This window comes from Oryctolagus cuniculus, chromosome 1 (assembly GCF_964237555.1).
Source record: "Oryctolagus cuniculus chromosome 1, mOryCun1.1, whole genome shotgun sequence".
In the NCBI taxonomy this organism is placed as follows: Eukaryota; Metazoa; Chordata; class Mammalia; order Lagomorpha; family Leporidae; genus Oryctolagus; species Oryctolagus cuniculus.
Window position 1 is genome coordinate 10,948,911 of NC_091432.1, and position 17,280 is coordinate 10,966,190.

The window sequence follows — 17,280 nt, forward strand, 5'->3', positions numbered from 1 at the left end:
TTGGTTAAATTTATTCCAAGGCATTTATGTTTTTTGGGTAGCTATTATGAATAGTACTGATTGTATAAGTTCTTTCTCAACTATGGGATTGTTTTGTGTACAAAGGCTATTGATTTTTATATTGATTTTTTATCCTGCAATTTTTTTTTGACAGGCAGAGTTAGACAGTGAGAGAGAGAGAGAGAGAGAGAGAGAGAGAGAAAGGTCTTCATTCCGTTTGTTCACCCCACAAATGGCTGCTGCGGCTGGCACACTGCACCAATCCGAAGCCAGGAGCCAGGTGCTTCCTCGTGGTCAAGGACTTGGGCCATCTTCCACTGCCTTCCTGGGCCACAGCAGAGAGCTGGACTGGAAGAGGAGCAACCAGGACAGAATCCGGTGCCCCAACCGGGACTAGAACCCGGGGTACTGGCGCCGCAGGTGGATTAGCCTAGTGAGCCGCAGTGCCAGCCAAATATTACCCTGCAATCTTACCACTTTTATGAGTTCCAAAAGTCTCTAAATGGAGTTTTGGTTTCCCTAAATATATAGGATTGTGTCATCTGTAAACAGGGATAATTTGAGTTCCTTCTTTCCTTTTGTATCCCTTTGATTTCTTTTTCTTGCCTAATGGCTCTGGCCAAAACTTCCAGGACTATATTGAATAGCAATATTGAGAGTGGGCATCCTTGGCTGGTTCTAGATCTTACTGGTAATGCCTCTAACTTTTCCACATTCAATATAATGCTGGCTGTGGATTTGTAATATATTGCCTTGGTTGAGGGATGTTCCTTCTGTACCCAATTTGCTTATGGTTTTTATCATGAAAAGATGCAGTATCTTATTAAATGCTCTCTTGGCATCTAGTGAGAAAATCAACTGGTTTTTATTCTTTTTTAAAGATTTATTTATTTATTTGAAAGTCAGAGTTACACACAGAGAAAAGGAGAAGCAGAGAGAGAGAGGTCTTCCATCCACTGGTCCACTGCCCAATTGGCTGCAATAGCTGGAGCTGTGCTGATTCAAAGCCAGGAGCCAGGAGCTTCCTCCGAGTCTTCCCATGTGGTTGCAGGGGCCCAAGGACTTGGGCCATCTTCTACTGCTTTTCCAGGCCATAGCAGAGAGCTGGATTGGAATTGGAGCAGCTGGGACCCAAACCAGTGCCCATATGGGATGCTGGCACTGCAGGTGGTGACTTTACCCACTGCACCACAGCACTGGCCTCCATGATTTTTATTCTTCAATTTGTTAATATGATATATCACATTCATTTATTTGTGTATGTTGAACATCTGTGCACAAAAGTTTGGGGACTGGCACAGTATGTAGCAGGTTAACCTGCTGCCTGCAGTGCAGTTTGAGTCCCAGCTGGTACACTTCTGATCCCACTCCTTGCTAATGTGCTTGGGAAAGCAATGGAAAATGGTCTAGGTCCCTGGGCCCCTGCCACCCATATGGGAGACCCAAAAGAAGCTCATGGGGACTGGCATTGTGGTGTAGTGTGTAAAGCTCCTGACTGCGACACCAGCATTCCGTGTTGGCACCAGTTTGAGTCCCGGCTGTTCTACTTCTGATCCAGCTCCCTGCTAATGCAACTGGAAGAATAGCAGAGGATGGCTCAAGTGCTTGGGTGCCTGTACTCGTGTACAACTTGGATGAAGCTCTTGTCATTGGTCTGGCCAGTCCTGGCCATTGTGGCCATTTGGGGAGGAAACCAGAGAGTGTAAGATCTCACTCTTTCTCTGTCTCTACATCTCTGTCTGTAACTCTGCCTTTCAAATAAATAAATAAATCCTTAAAAATCTGAAAATATGGTAGAATTTAGCAGTGACAGAATTAGATTCCAGGGCCGGCGCCGTGGCTCAATAGGCTAATCCTCCACCTGCGGCGCTGGCACACCGGGTTCTAGTCCCGGACGGGGCGCCAGATTCTGTCCCGGTTGCCCCTCTTCCAGGCCATCTCTCTGCTGTGGCCAGGGAGTGCAGTGGAGAATGGCCCAAGTCCTTGGGCCCTGCACCCCACAGGAGACCAGAAAAAGCACCTGGCTTCTTCAGGTCAGCACGGTGCGCCGGCCACAGCGCGACGGCCGCGGCGGCCATTGGAGGGTGAACCGACGGTAAAGGAAGACCTTTCTCTCTGTCTCTCTCTCTCTCTCACTGTCTACTCTGCCTGTCAAAAAAAACCAAAAAACAAAAAACAAAAAACAAACAAACAAAAAAAAAACAAAAAAAAGAATTAGATTCCAGGCTTTTCATTGTTGGGAGGATCTTTACTATTGATTCAATCTTGATCTTGGTTGTTGGTCTATTTAGGTTTTCTATGTCTCCATGACTGAATTTTGGTAGATTAGTATGTATCCAGAAATCTATCCATTTTTTTCTATATTTTCTAATTTGTTGGCATGTGAGCTGTTTGTAGTGATTCCTGATCATTCTTCTTTTTTCTTGCCATATCCATTGTAACATCTCCTTGTTTCATTTCTGATTTTATTAATTTGGGTCTTCTCCCTTTTTATTTTTTTTGGTTAGTTGGGCCAATGATGTTTCAATTTTATTTATTTCTTCTCTAATTTTAATTATTTCTTTCCTCCTACTAATTTTGTGTTTGGTTAATTCTTGTTTTTCTAGATCCTTGAGGTGCATTTTTAAATAATTTATTTTATACCTTTCCAATTTCTTGATATAGGCACCAATTACTATGAACTTTCCTATTAGCACTGCGTTGGCTGTATCCCATCAGTTTTGATGTTGTTTTGTCATCTGCATTCATTTCTAGGAGCATGTTGCTCATTCTCCCTTTGGTTACATTTTTTCTGGAGTCTCCATGTGATTGCATATTTTCTAGAGTTTCTTAACTTGTTAATTTCCAGCTTCATTCCATTGTGGTCAGAAAGGATATATAGTATGATTTCATTTAAAAAAAAAATCTGTTGAAATTTGCTTTATGGCCTAGCATATGGTCTATCCTAGAGAAAATTCCATGCACTGATGACAAGAATATGTATTCTATAGCTGTGCAATTAAAAGTTCTGTAGACAGCAGTTAGATCTATTTGGTCCATAGTGTAGATTAGCTGTGTTGTTTGTTTGTTTGTTGACTTTTTGTCTAGTTGATCTGTCTATTGATGAATGTAGGGTGTTGATTGTGGGGAGCAACCCGGACTAGACTGTTACTGGAAATTAAGACTTATTCTATGCATCTGCTCTCCCACAATATGGCGCTGGGAGAGGAGTAAACAACTTTTACACAGCTGCCTCCAGTTCGACCAGTAACCTGCAGGAGCTGATCCTGCTCCTGATTGCAGGAGAGCAGCGTACTCGGCGTGTGGGTAGCAGAGTTGGGATTGGTGGAAGAGGACTATAAAGGAGGAGAGAGACAACATGCACCAGGAACATCTAAAAGGAACATCCGGATAACATCTGAGCAGCCCCCGAGAGAGCCGGCCGGCGGTGTGCTGCTCCCCCGCGGAAGTGGGGAAAGTGGCAGGGGGGCCCGCCCCTCCACGGAGGTGGAGGGACGGCAGCCAACCCGGGAAGAACCAGCAGCAAACCCGGGAAGGGCCAAGCAGATAAAAGAACAGCGCAGGGTCCTGTGTCGTTCCTCCATGAAGAGGGGGAGCGACAGTTGATGTTCCCCATTACTGTTGTATTGGAGTCTATGTCTCCCTTTAGATCCACTAACACTGCTTTTAAATGGCCTGGTGCCCTATAATTGGGTGCATATAAATCTATGATATTCATATCTTCCTGTTTAATTGGTCTCTTAATCATTACATAATGTTCTTCTTTGTCTCTTTTAACAGTTTTTGTATTAAAGTCTATTTTGTCTGATATTATGATGGCTACTCCTCATTTTTGCTTTCTACTAGCATGGAATATCTTTTTCTATTCTTTCACTTTCAGTCTGTATGTATATTCATTGGTGAGGTTTGTTTATTGCTTGTAGTAAACATATGGGTCTTTTTTTTTTCCTTTCTTTCTTTTTGACAGGCAGAGTGGAGAGTGAGAGAGAGAGAGAGAAAGGTCTTCCTTTTTGCCATTGGTTCACCCCCCAATGGCCGCTGCGGCTGGCAAGGGTCTTGTTTTTTAATACATTAAGCTAGTCTGTAATTTTTTAATTGGAGAATTTAGGCCACTTGCATTCAAAATCATTATTGATAAGTAATGACTTCGTTCTGCAGTTTTCCATAAACATCCCTACTGTTTTGATTTACTTTGTATTTTTACTAGGAGATTTTCTGCCTTCACATTCTTTCATGATGATGACTTTATTTCTGTGTTTCTGTGGGTAGTACATCCTTAAGTATCATTTGTAGGGCAGGATGAGTGGTGCCAAATTCTTTCAATTCCTGTTTGCTATCAAATGTCTTTATTTCACATTCATTTATGAATGAGAGCTTTGCTGGGTACAATATTTTGGGTTGATAGTTTTTTTTTTTTTTCTTTTTGGACTTGGACTATGCCTCTCCATTCTCTCCTAGCCTGTAGGGTTTTTCTCATAAGAAATCAGCTGCCATTCTAATTGGAGATCCTCTGAAGGCAATCTGGAATGTCTCTTGTGCATATTTTAGAATCATTCTTTATGTTTTACTGTTGAATGTTTGACTATAAAATATTTGTTGGTGCTCTGCCTTGGCAAGTCAAGTCTGGAAACCTTGATAGAACGAGGGGAGGGGAGCAATTCATAGGCTTAAGTGGACATTCTGCTCCCTGACAGCCCACCAGGCCTGATGCAAAGGCAGTGGGGGCCACAGATTTATCTCTGATAAAATCCCCCAGTTGCACACTGACCACAGCAGTCTCTATTGTCTTATTAAGATATCATTTCTTCCCTGCTGTTTGCCAGGTACCCTGCTCGAAGGAGTTGGTGTACCTTCCAGTCACCGGCTTCAGGAGTTTCTGGCTGCATCTTGCTTGCTGCTGCATGACTATACTGTTCCTGCTGCTCCATGACATGCATCTCTCTCTCTCTGTAGAATTTCCCCTGTAATTTCTCTCCAATTATCCCCTGGGAATGCAGTTCCTCCCCTTCTGCCATCTTCCTGTGATCAGAATCAGCACGTCTTTCCCCTATTCAGCCATCTTGGATCCTCTGACTTTCAAATAAATAAATAAAAATAAATAAATAGCTAAACACATCGTAAAAATAAAATAAAAGGCAGAGACACTGGGAGAGATAGGTATTTCCCAACTTCTGAGTCACTGCCAAGTGTCCACAATAGCTGGGGCCAACTGAGGCCAAGAGCTCTGCCTGTAGGGAGTCCTCAAGTGCATGGCTCCATGCCTAGGACTGGCTGCCACTAGAGGGCTCCAGGCCGTAATTAGGACCCCATCTGGCACAAAGTGCTTTTCCTGGGATGTTCTCTGGTCTGAATTCTCTACAGCATGGGCTCCAACGAGCAAGCGGGAATTGTTCTTGGATGGAGACACAGCATGATTTCCATATCTTGGATTCAGCTTTTAGGGTTCTGGGCGCAGTATGACGTGAGGGGCTGATGTCAGAGGCCTGTTTCACTGTGTCAGTTTCTCTGGCTATGGAGCTGCCTAAGGTGTAATTTTAAGGATGAGTGTTGATCCTGGAAGTTGAGATCTGTGTCCAGCAATGAAGCTCCTGTGTTTGATCCCCAGCTCCGAGTTCAATTTCCTGAAAATGCAGACCCGAGGAGGGAGTGCCGATGGCAGCATATGGCGTAGTATGGAAGTGGGAGAAAACTTAACTGCTTACAGAGTGGGAAGATGACTAGTGTGGTGGGACCTGGGGTAAGGGGTTCATAGTGCAGCAAAGAAGGTACTTATTAACCAGGAAAGCCAAACAAAAGATATGTTGTTTCATTCCTAATGAAAATGCAAGGCATTAGCAATGGAGGGATGAGTTAAACTTTATAGTTCAAAAGATCATGCAGCTGGGGCTAATGAGTAGATAGGGTAAGACTGACACTGGATAGGCTGGGGCCCTGGGTGGTAGAGCCCACCCTCACACTTCCTAGAGGCCAGCACCAGCTCTTGCGCCAGCCTCTCCAGCAGACAGGTGAGGCAGTTGTTGGCAGAGGCACCAGCTGTTGGAATTTTCCCAATGTGTTTGCTAATTAGCGCAGGACTAGTAGATTGGTATCCTAGCACAGAGGAAAAACTGATATCAAGTTAAGATGAAACATCGTGGCAGATTTTCTTGGAGTCTGATTGGCACCTGTGTCTTGTGAACCATAAATAATGGCCTAGTACATAGTATGTTCCATGCTTATTTTGAAGCTGCATTTAAAAAAAATCTTTTTTGAAGCTGCATTTTTAATGAAACATTTTGCTACCAAACCCCTTTGGAGAAATGTTGCTCTAAATTCTTCCTATTGTGATCTCTGGCAGAAGAGAGAGCTCCCTCTTAATCATTGGCCTCTTTTATGAGTTCTGAGGTGGCACCTCTTTGGGCAGGAAGCCACATGGGAGTTTTATGATTTATTCAAAATATTTTAGGTGGAGTGTAATACACATATCTTCATGGCACCTTCCCCTTCAATGTCCCAGATGAAATGTGAATCCTGGGAGGGGCATATTGGGATTGACAAGTGGGAGCACAGGCTTTCACGGGGGTAGGGTCTTGTGACTTTCACATACTTCCAGCTCAGCAGATCCTTCACTAGCTACCTGCCTAATCCATATCATTTCCCCCTCAGACTTTTCCAACTGTTTATCTTAAGGAAGTGCTGAGTGATGATGATACATTTTTTTTTCTCTCTCTCTTTTTTAAAGATTTATTTGAAAATCATAGTTACAGACAAAGAGGGAGAGATAGAGGGAGACAGAAAGATCTTCCATCTGCTGGTTCACTTCCCAAATGGCCGCAGCACCTAGAGATAGGCTGAACCAAAGCCAGGAGCTTCTTCCAGGTTTCCCTGATGGGTGCAGTGGCCCAAGCACTTGGTTCATCTTCCACTGCTTTCCCAGGCCACTAACAGGGAGATGGATTGGAAGTGGAGCAGCCAGAACTTGATACGGTGCCCCTATGGGATGCTGGCACTGTAGGCAACGGCTTTACCCACTACCCTACAGCACCGTACCCCCTTCTATATCTTCTTCCTGCTGACCAGTAACATGGTTCCTGCCTGTCTTGGGTCTACAAATGTCTTCCTGTCTCATCTAATGGTTCTGTCTCGTGAGCCAGGGAGTTTTCTTTGTTTTTAAAAATTTTGTATTAATATAAAGAAATCAGACTTCATTCTAACAAGATAACCCTCTACCCTTCAGTTAACATGCCTCATTTCTTTCCTTTTTCCTTTTAATTTTTACAGTAACATACTTTTTTTTTTTTTGACAGGCAGAGTGGACAGTGAGAGAAAGAGAGAGACAGAGAGAAAGGTCTTCCTTTTGCTGTTGGTTCACCCTCCAATGGCTGCTGCGGCCGGCGTGCTGTGGCCGGCGCACCGTGCTGATCTGATGGCAGGAGCCAGGTGCTTCTCCTGGTCTCCCATGGGGTGCAGGGCCCAAGCACTTGGGCCATCCTCCACTGCACTCCCTGGCCACAGCAGAGAGCTGGCCTGGAAGAGGGGCAACCGGGACGGAATCCGGCGCCCCGACCGGGACTAGAACCTGGTGTGCCGGCACCGCAAGGTGGAGGATTAGCCTAGTGAGCCGCGGCACTGGCCGGGACTCACTTATTTCTCTAAGCATAATAACCTCCTTTTGCATCCATTCTATTGCAAAAGGCAGAATTTCATTCTTATTTATGGCTGAGTAATATTCCACCATATATATCTCACAATTTCTTTATCTAGTGATCAGTTGATGGACATCTGGGTTGATTCCATATCTTAGCTATTGTGAATTGAGCTGCTATAAACTTGGGGGTACGAACAATTCTTTAACGTGCTGATTTAACTTTCTTTGGGTAAATTACTAGCAGTGGGATCTAGCAGGGAAATTTTCATCACTCACTACCCATGGCTGTGTCTTCCACATGGTCATCATTATTCTTAGAATCTATCAAATTCTGAAACAGATAAGTTTGTCAACCAAGATGAGCATAACTTGTCAAAAGATGTATCACAAATGGACTCCTCTTTTTTTTCTTAGAAAACTTTTATTTAATAAATATAAATTTCAAAACTACAACTTTTGGATTATAGTGATTTTTCCCCCTTCCACCCACAAACCATCCCATCTGCTGCTCCCTCTCCCATCCCATTCTTCATTAAGATTCATTTTTAATTATCTTTATATACAGAAGATCAACTTAGAATATACTAAGTAAAGACTTCAACTGTTTGCACCCACACAAACACACAAACACACAAAGTATAAAGTACTGTTTGGAGACTAGTTTTACCATTAATTCTCATAGTACAACACATTAAGGACAGAGATCCTATATGGGAGTAAGTTCACATGACTCCTGTTGTTGATTTAACAATTGACACTCCGGGCCGGCACCGTGGCTCACTTGGTTAATCCTCCACCTATGGTGCCCGCATCCCATATGGGTGCTGGGTTCTGGTCCTGGTTGTTCCTCTTCCAGTCTGGCTCTCTGCTTGGCCCGGGAGGGCATTGGAGGATGGTTCAAGTGCTTGGGCCCCTGTGCCCACATGGGAGACCAGGAGGAGGCACCTGGCTTCTGGCTTCTGGCTTCGGATCAGCGCAGTGGCGACCGTGGCAGCCACTTGGGGAGTGAGCCGATGAGGGGAAGAAGACCTTTCTCTCTGTCTTTCTCTCTCTCACTGTCTACAACTCTACCTGTCAAATAAATAAATAAATAAATTGACACTCTTAATTTATGACGTCAGTAATCACACGAGGCTCTTGTCATGAGCTGCTAGAGTTCAGAAACTCTGATCTTATTTAGACAAAGCCATAATCAAAGTGGAAGTTCTCCCTTCAGAGAAAGGTACCTCCTTCTTGATGGCTCCTTCTTTCCACTGGGATCTCACTCACAGAGATCTTTAATTTCATTTAGTTTTTTTTTTTTCCCCACAGTGTCTTGGCTTTCCATGCCTGCGAAACTCTCATGGGCTTTTTAGCCAGATCTGAATGCCTTAAGGGCTGATTCTGAGGGCAGAGTGCTGCTTAGGGCATTTGCCATTCTAAGTCTGCTGCACCGGCCCCTGCAATATCTTTCTAAGTAAATATATTGCTATTAGAGTAGATGTGACAGATTCCATTAATCATTGCAAACGCTTCTCCTTGTTTGATCAGTGTAGATTCTAAGGCTAGTTGTCCATACATGACTACCTTAGAGCATCCACAGATTTGAGCACTTGCTGTAAAAGCTGGCCTGAAGTGTAGGGTATTTTGCACCAGGCAATAAACAGATTTTTAAAAAAGATATATTATTTATCTGAGAGGTAGAGTTACAGAGAGAGGGAGAAACAGAGAGAAAGGTCTTCCATCTGCTGGTTCACTCCCCAAGTGGCTACAATGGCTAGAGCTGAGCTGATCTGAATCCAGGAGCCAGGAGCTTCTTCCAGGTTTCCCATGTGGGTACAGGGGCCCAAGCACTTGGGCCATCTTCCAGTGTTCTCCCAGGCTGTATGCAGAGAGCTGGATGGGAAGAGGAGTGTTCCAGACACGAACTAGTGCCCAAATGGGATGCCAGCACCTCAGGCAGAGGCTTAGCCTACTACTCCATGGTGCCAGCCCCAAAAGACAGATCTTTAATAGTGGCTTCTTGAGGCATAGCAGGATATTTTATTATCATGATGGAAAAAACTCACTAAGGAGTCTTCTTGCCAGAGGTAGCTTCATGAGAGTATCAGAAGAGGTAGGTAAAACATGTCTGTCATAAAGTGCAACAGCCTTAATATGCTAAAGGGAAATAATGGTTTTTTGTTTTCTGAAAAGGTATTTGAAGTCTTCAATTAGTTCACAAGAATGGGCAGATGTCCTCTGTGTGCTTCGTTTTTGTTGTATAAGATTACTTTAGCTATTTGGGGTCTCTTGTGTTTTCATATGAATTTTAACACCATTTTTTCTAGATCTGATAACAATGTCATTGGTAGTTTTAAAAAAGATTTATTTATTTGAAAGGCAGAGTTACAGAGAGGCAGAGGCTGAGAGAAAGAGAGATCTTCTATCTACTGGTTAACTTCCCAGATGGCTGCAATGGCCAGAGCTATGCCGATCCGAAGCCAGGAGCCAGGAGCTTCTTGTGGGTCTCCCACATGGGTGTAGGGACCCAAGGACTTGGGCCATCTTCTACTGCTTTTCAAGGTCATAAGCAGAGAGCTGGATCAGAAGTGGAGCAGCCAGGACTTGAACTGGCACCCATGTGGGATGGCAGCATTGCAGGTGGCAGGTTTACACCACAGCACCGGCCCCTGTCATTGGAATTTTGATTGGGATCGCATTGAATCTGTAAATTGCTTTTGGTAGTATGTAATGACATTTTGATGATATTAATTCTTCTAATTCATGAACATAGAAGATTTTTCCATTTTTTGTGTCTTCTATTTCTTTCTCTAATGTTTTGTAATTTTCATTGTAGAAATCCTTGACGTTCTTGGTTAAATTTATTCCAAGGTATTTAATTTTTTTTGTAACTATTGTAAATGGGATTGATCTTAGAAGACCTTTCTCAGCTGTGACATTGTGGCATTGTCTGTGTATACAAAGGCTATTGATTTTGTGTGTTGATTTTATATCTTGCCAATTTACCAAGTTGTTTTATGAGTTCCAATAGTCTCTCAGTGGAGGCTTTTGGATCCCCTATATATAGAATTATGTCTTCTGCAAATAGAGGTAGTTTGACTTTCTCCTTTCCAATTTATATCCCTTTGATTTCTTTTTCTTGCCTGATGGATCTGGCTAAAACTTTCAACATTGTATTGAATAGCAGTGATGAGAGTTGGCATCCTTGTCTAGTTCCGGATCTCAGTGTGAATGCTTCCAACTTTCCCCCATTCAATATGATGCTGTGTGTTTGTCATATATTGTCATGATTGTGTTGAGGATCATTTCCTCTGTTCCCAATTTGCTTAAGGTTTTCATCATGAAAGGATGTGTATATTATCAAATGCTTTTTTGGCAACTGTTGAGATAATCACATAGTTTATTAATTTTTTTCTTTTTTCCCAAAGAAATCTTTATTTAAGAAATACAAACTTAATGCACTTCATAAATACAACTTTAGGATAATAGCAATAATCATATGGTTTTTGTTCTTAAGTTTGTTAATGTGATGTATTACATTGATTGATTTGCAAATGTTGAACCATCTCTGCATACTATGGATAAATCATTATATAGTGCCCTTCTTTGTCTCTTCTAACAGTTTTTGTGTTAAAGACTATTTTGTCTTATATTAGGATTGCTGCACCTGCCATATTTTTGATTTCCATTAGCATGGAATATCTTTTTCCATCCTTTCACTTTCAGTCCATTTGTATCTTTGTTGGTGAGGTGTGTTTCTTTCTGGCAGCAAATAAATAGGTCTTGTTTTTTTAACTCATTATGAATTCTATATCTTTTAACTGAAGAACTGGGGCCATTTACATTCAAGGTGACTTTTCCCTGCCATTTTCCCATAAATATTCCTAATATTACTTTGGATTTCCTTTGTATTTTTACTGGGAGATTTTCTTTTCTTTTTTTTAAAAATATTTTTATTTATTTATTTGAGAGGTAGTTACAGACACACACACATGCACACAGAGAGAGACAGAAAGGTCTTCCATCTGCTGGTTTACTCCCCAAATGGCTGCGACCTCCAGAGCTGGGCTGATCAGAAGCCAGGAGCCAGGAGCTTCCTGGGTCTCCCATGTGGGTACAGGGCCCCAAGCACCTGGGCCATCTTCCATGGTTTTCCCAGGCCATAACAGAGAGCTGGATTGGAAATGGAACTGCCGGGACTTGAACCAGCACCCATATGGGATGCCAGCGCTGCAGGCACCAGCTTTACCTGCTATGCCACAGCGCCGGCACCAGGAGATTTTCTTACTTCACATTCTTTCATAGTGATGATCATGTTTCCGTGTTTCTGTGTGTAGAACATTCTTAAGCATCTTTCATAAGGTTGGACAGGTGGTGACAAATTCTTTCAATTTTTGTTTGTTATGGAAGGTCTTTATTTCTCCTTCATTCATAAATGAGAGCTTTGCAGGGTATAGTATCCCAGGTTGACAGTTTTTTTTTTTCATTAAGACTTGGACTATGTCTCTGCATTCTCTCCTAGTCTGTAGGGTTTCTGATGAGAAGTCAGCTGTGATTCTAATTGGAGATCCTTTGAAAGTAATTTAGCATTTCTTTCATGCCTGTTAGAAATTTTCTTTATGTTTACTGTGGAGAGTTTGACTACAATGAGTCGGGTGAGGATCTTTTCTAGTCATGTATATTAGGAGTTCTATGTGCTTCCTGTATTTGGACATCCCTTTCTCCAAATTGGGAATGTTTGCTGTAATTATTTCACTAGATAGGCTTTCTAATCCATTCTCTGTTTCCACCCCTTCAGGAACTCCTAAGTCCCATATGTTGGGTCATTTGATAAATTCACATAAATCTCCAACAGTGTTTTTAATTTTCCTAATTTATTCATATTTTTTATTCCAACTGAAAAATTTGCAAGATTTGTTTTCTAATTCAGATAGTCTTTATTTTGCCTTATCAAGTCTGCTGTTAAGGCTTTCCACCACATTTGTATTTGATCTATTGAATTGTTAATTTCTAATATTTCATTTTGATTTTCTTTTAAAAATTTCAATTTCATGGGAAAAAGGTTCAGTCGTGTCATGTGTGCATTTCTTTAACTCGTGAATTTGCTTCTCATTGCTTCTGAGTAAGCCTATGATTAATTTTTAAAATTCCACTTCAGGCATTTCTTCTATCTCTTCATCTTCACATTCTAATATTGAAGTATAGTTGTGTTCCTTTAGGGAGGTCACGTTGTCTTCCCTATTCTTATTTCTTGGATTTCTACATTTACTTTTAGGCGTATGTGGAGATACTTGTTGGTTTTTTTTCCTCTTACGACTTTTATCTTTGAACTATGTTTCTGTGGCTTAGTGGAATGTTTGTACTTTCAGTGAATACCCAGAGGTGTGTGCTGGGTGTGGCCAGGGAGCTCTGGTCAGTGCTCCAGGGTGGGACGAGTATCTAACCCAAGTAGGGGGCCGGCGCTGTGGTACAGCAGGTTAACGCTCTGGCCTGAAGTGCGGGCATCCCATATGGGCGCAGGTTCAAGACCCAGCTGCTCCACTTCTGATCCAGCTCTCTATATGGCCTGGGAAAGCAGTAGAAGATGGCCCATGTCCTTGGGCCCCTGCACCCAGAAGAAGCTCCTGGCTTCTGGTTTCGGATTGGCACAGCTCTGGCCGTTGTGGCCAGTTGGGGAGTGAACCATTGGATGGAAGACCTCTCTCTCTCTCTCTCTCTCTCTCTCTCTGCCTCTCCTCTTTCTGTGTAACTCTGACTTTCAAATAAATAAATAATTCTAACCCAAGTTGGGCCTGGTAGATCTCTTATTAGCCAAAGGTGAGGTATGGTCTCCTCTGTTGGTGTGATCACACCTTCATTGTATCTCTTCCAAGGTGATTGGTGCCTAGGTATTAGCACTCAGTGGGTGCAGTGCTTATCTACACTGCTGTGTGAACCGCATAAAGGGTCTGTGAAGTTATCACTGTCAGCACAGATCCTGTTGCAATGACCCACCCTAGGAAATCAGGGAGCTCTGAGTGTGTGGAGCCGCATACAGTGATTGCCCAAAGACCCAGCTACACCCTGCGTCCTGTGGTGTAGTCAGAGTCCGCACAGCCTTAGCACACATGGCTTACACAGTCACGGGGTGCAGAGGATCCATGTTACTGGTCGTAGCAGGTTGGGTGGTTACCAGATGGAGTTTCATAGGTTATTTTCCTCAGCTTAGTATGGAAGTAAGAGGCCAGGAAACAGTTTGCAAAGAAGTGGAAGCTTTATTTATTTATTTATTTTTGGTCTGTTTTGCAAAACAAAAGTAAAAGCATCTTATCTGAAAGGAGTTGAGATGGAATGCCTCAGATGGGACACTAATTTTCAGAAAGGTGCACAGGGTTTTTAAGGTCTTGCTATTTTCTTATGGGGTCCTGTTGGATGGGGGTTTCACAGAATGTGTGCTCATTGGCCTGTGGCCCATGGAGATACTGGCGGTCCCTTGGTGATAGTCCAGATAGTTGCTAAGAGCTAACTTCCTCTTTGGCGGACCCAGCCCCCCCTTCTGCTAGTTCTGGGTGGAAGATTGTGACTAGCTTGAAGATACGGTCAAAACAACATGCTCATACACAGAACTGGACATTAACAGTAGGGAGAGGTGCAAGCAGGTCTCAGAGCAAACCTCCCTGTCACAGCTTACAGCCTGCATACACAAGACGTTCTGCTAAAGGCTGAGGGGCCCACAGACACTTAGCCTAGCCAGATGGCCTCAGTCTGCTCTGCCCCACTAGCCTGTCTGGTCCACAGAGAGGCAGACGTCCCCAGAGCCAGCTGCCTATGGGTGCTCCACCTAGACAGCTTGACCTCTACAGCCTGTGGTATATTGGGGGCTGGGGGGTGCCTGACAGTCCTACATGGGTGCCAGATCCCCTGTCAATCCTTCCAGCCAGACTCAAAGTCAGTGGGAAATGCGGAATTTTCCCTCTGCTAGAATCTCTGGGTCACGTGAGTACACAGGAGCCACTCGCTGAGTATTGCCTTCTCCCTGCTGGTTGTACCAGAGCTGCTGCCACCAGTACTACTGGGAAGTTGGCGTCTTGTCTCAGCCAGTTGCTGTGTGCAGGGAGGTGCCTGCCCTCTCTTAGCTGGTTATCGGACAGCTTTGTTGGTGGGATGGGGTGAGAGAAATGTGCCTCCCCTTTTTTTCACTGGCTCAGCAGGTACCCTCTCCAACTTAGGGCTCCAGGCCAGACTCATGCCACACTCTTCCTCTGGCTATATGACCAGTGGCACAGGTTGCTGCAGTCTGATCTCACCTCAGTCTCTAAAGCTGGCACTTTCTTTGGCTCTCGGTTGCTAGGGTCATGTGTTGTGTCCAGGTTTGTGCTGTGTATCTACACCTTGCACACAGATCCTTGGTGTTCATCTTCCTTTAGAATTTCCACTGTGGTTTTGTTCCTGACTCTCCTCTGAGGATGTATTTCCAACACTTTGTTTGTTTGTTTGTTTATTTATTTTTTACTATTTATCCCCTAGTGCAGTACTCTGTTCCCCGTTCTGCCATCTTGGAATCTCATCAAAGATTAACTTTAAAAACACACTGCAGTTAAACTGCGGCATTTGTAAATTACCGATGAGTGCATGGTAGGGCCTGTACTCTTCTATTTTCCTGTAGGAATCCCCTTAACAATAACAGCTTCTCTAAGTGCCATTCCTGTAAAATATAATTTGCAACAAAGCCATCTACATTTGCAAGTTAACAAATCTGCCCAAATTGCAAGTGAATTGAGGAGGGGAGATAAATTTCAGGATTTTTTTTAAAAAAAGATTTGTTTATTTATTTGAAAGGCAGAGTTACAGAGGTAGAGGTAGAGGTAGAGGTAGAGGCAGAGAGAGAGAGAGAGAGAGAGAGAGAGAATGAATCTTCCACCTGCTGGTTCACTCCCCAAATGGCTGTAATGACCAGAGCTGCACCAATTTGAAGCCAGGAGTCAGGAGGTTCTTCCAGATCTCCCACATGGGTTCAGGGGCCCAAGGACTTGGGTCATCTTCCACTGCTTTCCCAGGCCATAAAAATATATACACCACAGCACCAGCCCCAGGATTTTTTTTTTAACAAGTAGCTAGGATCTACTTGTGAGACAGAGACTCACTTCCCCTACTGGCATCTCTTGTCCAGTGTTTTCCAAACTCTTGACTTGCTCTCTATTATGAAGTTAGGGAGTGGAGTATTAAATTTTTCTAGCTTCTTGCCTTGTATCTAGAGACACATTCTAAGTACAAGGTGGCATATGGTACACAAAGTGATAATGTTTTGTTTGAAATTTGAGAAAGCAAACTCACACCTAGCAAGCACACACACACACACACACAGAAAGAGAGAGAGAGAGAAAGAGAGAGATGGAAGGAAAGGGCAAGCGAGAGCACACATTGGTTGCTCCACAAACACCTGTCAGGAGTGAGTAGTGTGCCCAAAAGTAGAAATATGTGGAAGAAGGGAAAACAGAAAAACAGCACCTTCTCCAGTTGTAGTTTCAGACTTAGGAGAGAGCTCCCCTACCCCCAGTTGCTGGCCTTTTTTAAGAGGTGGGAGGTAATGCCTCTAAGGGCTATACCAGATCATTTTAGGAAACAACAATTTAATTCCACATGGATCTTTATATATATAGTCATGGCTCCTTCTCCCATGTCCTGGATGGAACAGATCAATGTGGGGTGCGAGCATTCTGATTGGCAAGTACGAGGATAGTATTACACATGGGGTGAGGGCTTGTATCTTCCAGATACTTCCAACACAGCAGATCCTACGCTAGATTCCTGCCTATCCCTATCCCATATCAGAACCACTTCGACAAAGGAAGTGGAAAAGCATCTTCCTTCCCCCCTTCCTTCCTTCTTCTTCTTTATAAGGATTATTTTATTTATTTTGAAAGAGTTACAGAGAGAGGTATAGAGAGAGATGGGGATGGAGAGAGACAGACAGACAGACAGACACGCATATGTTTTCCATCCATTAGTTCACTATCCAAATGGCTGTAATGGCTGGATCTGAGCTGATCCTAAGCCAGGAGCCAGAAACTTGTTCTGAATCTCCCACGTGGGTGCAGGAGTCCAAGGACTTGGGCCATCTTCTGCTTTCCTAGGCCCATTAGCAGAGAGCTGGATTCAAAGTGGAGCAGCCAGGACTTGAACTGGTGCCAATATGGGATGCTGGCACTGTAAGCCAGGGCTTTTACCTGCTGCGCCACAGCGCCAGCCCCTCCCCTTCTTTTCTTCTGCCCTTCTTTTTACTATTTTCCTTCCTTCTTTCTTCAATTTTTAATGAAAAGACATTTAGAGAAAGTGAGAGAGACAGACAGACTGATAGAGACACACACACACAAGATCTTCCATCTGCTGGTTCATTTTCCAAATGAGGCAAAAGCTGAGGCTGGGCCGAAACAAGGAGACCAGAACTCCAGCTCAGTCTCCCACATGAATGGCAGGAATCCAGGCACTAGAACGACCACCTACTGCCTACCAGAGGGGCATTAACAGGAAGTTGGAGCTGGAAGCCCAGCTGAATTTTAATCCAGGCACTCTGATGTGGGTGGAATGTAGGTGTCCTTTAGAGATATCTTCACTACTGCACAAAATGCCTACCACAATGTGAAATGGATCAATTTTTGGTCTAATACTCAGTCTTTAAGTTCTCAGTTGTC

At 43.4% G+C, this 17,280-nt stretch overlaps 1 protein-coding gene across 6 annotated transcripts in view; it reads left to right on the forward strand.

The window, feature by feature from the left end:
- Positions 1-17,280, forward strand: part of VWCE (von Willebrand factor C and EGF domains) — a 112,866-nt gene that overhangs the window by 72,325 nt on the left and 23,261 nt on the right. The window lies entirely within an intron of this gene.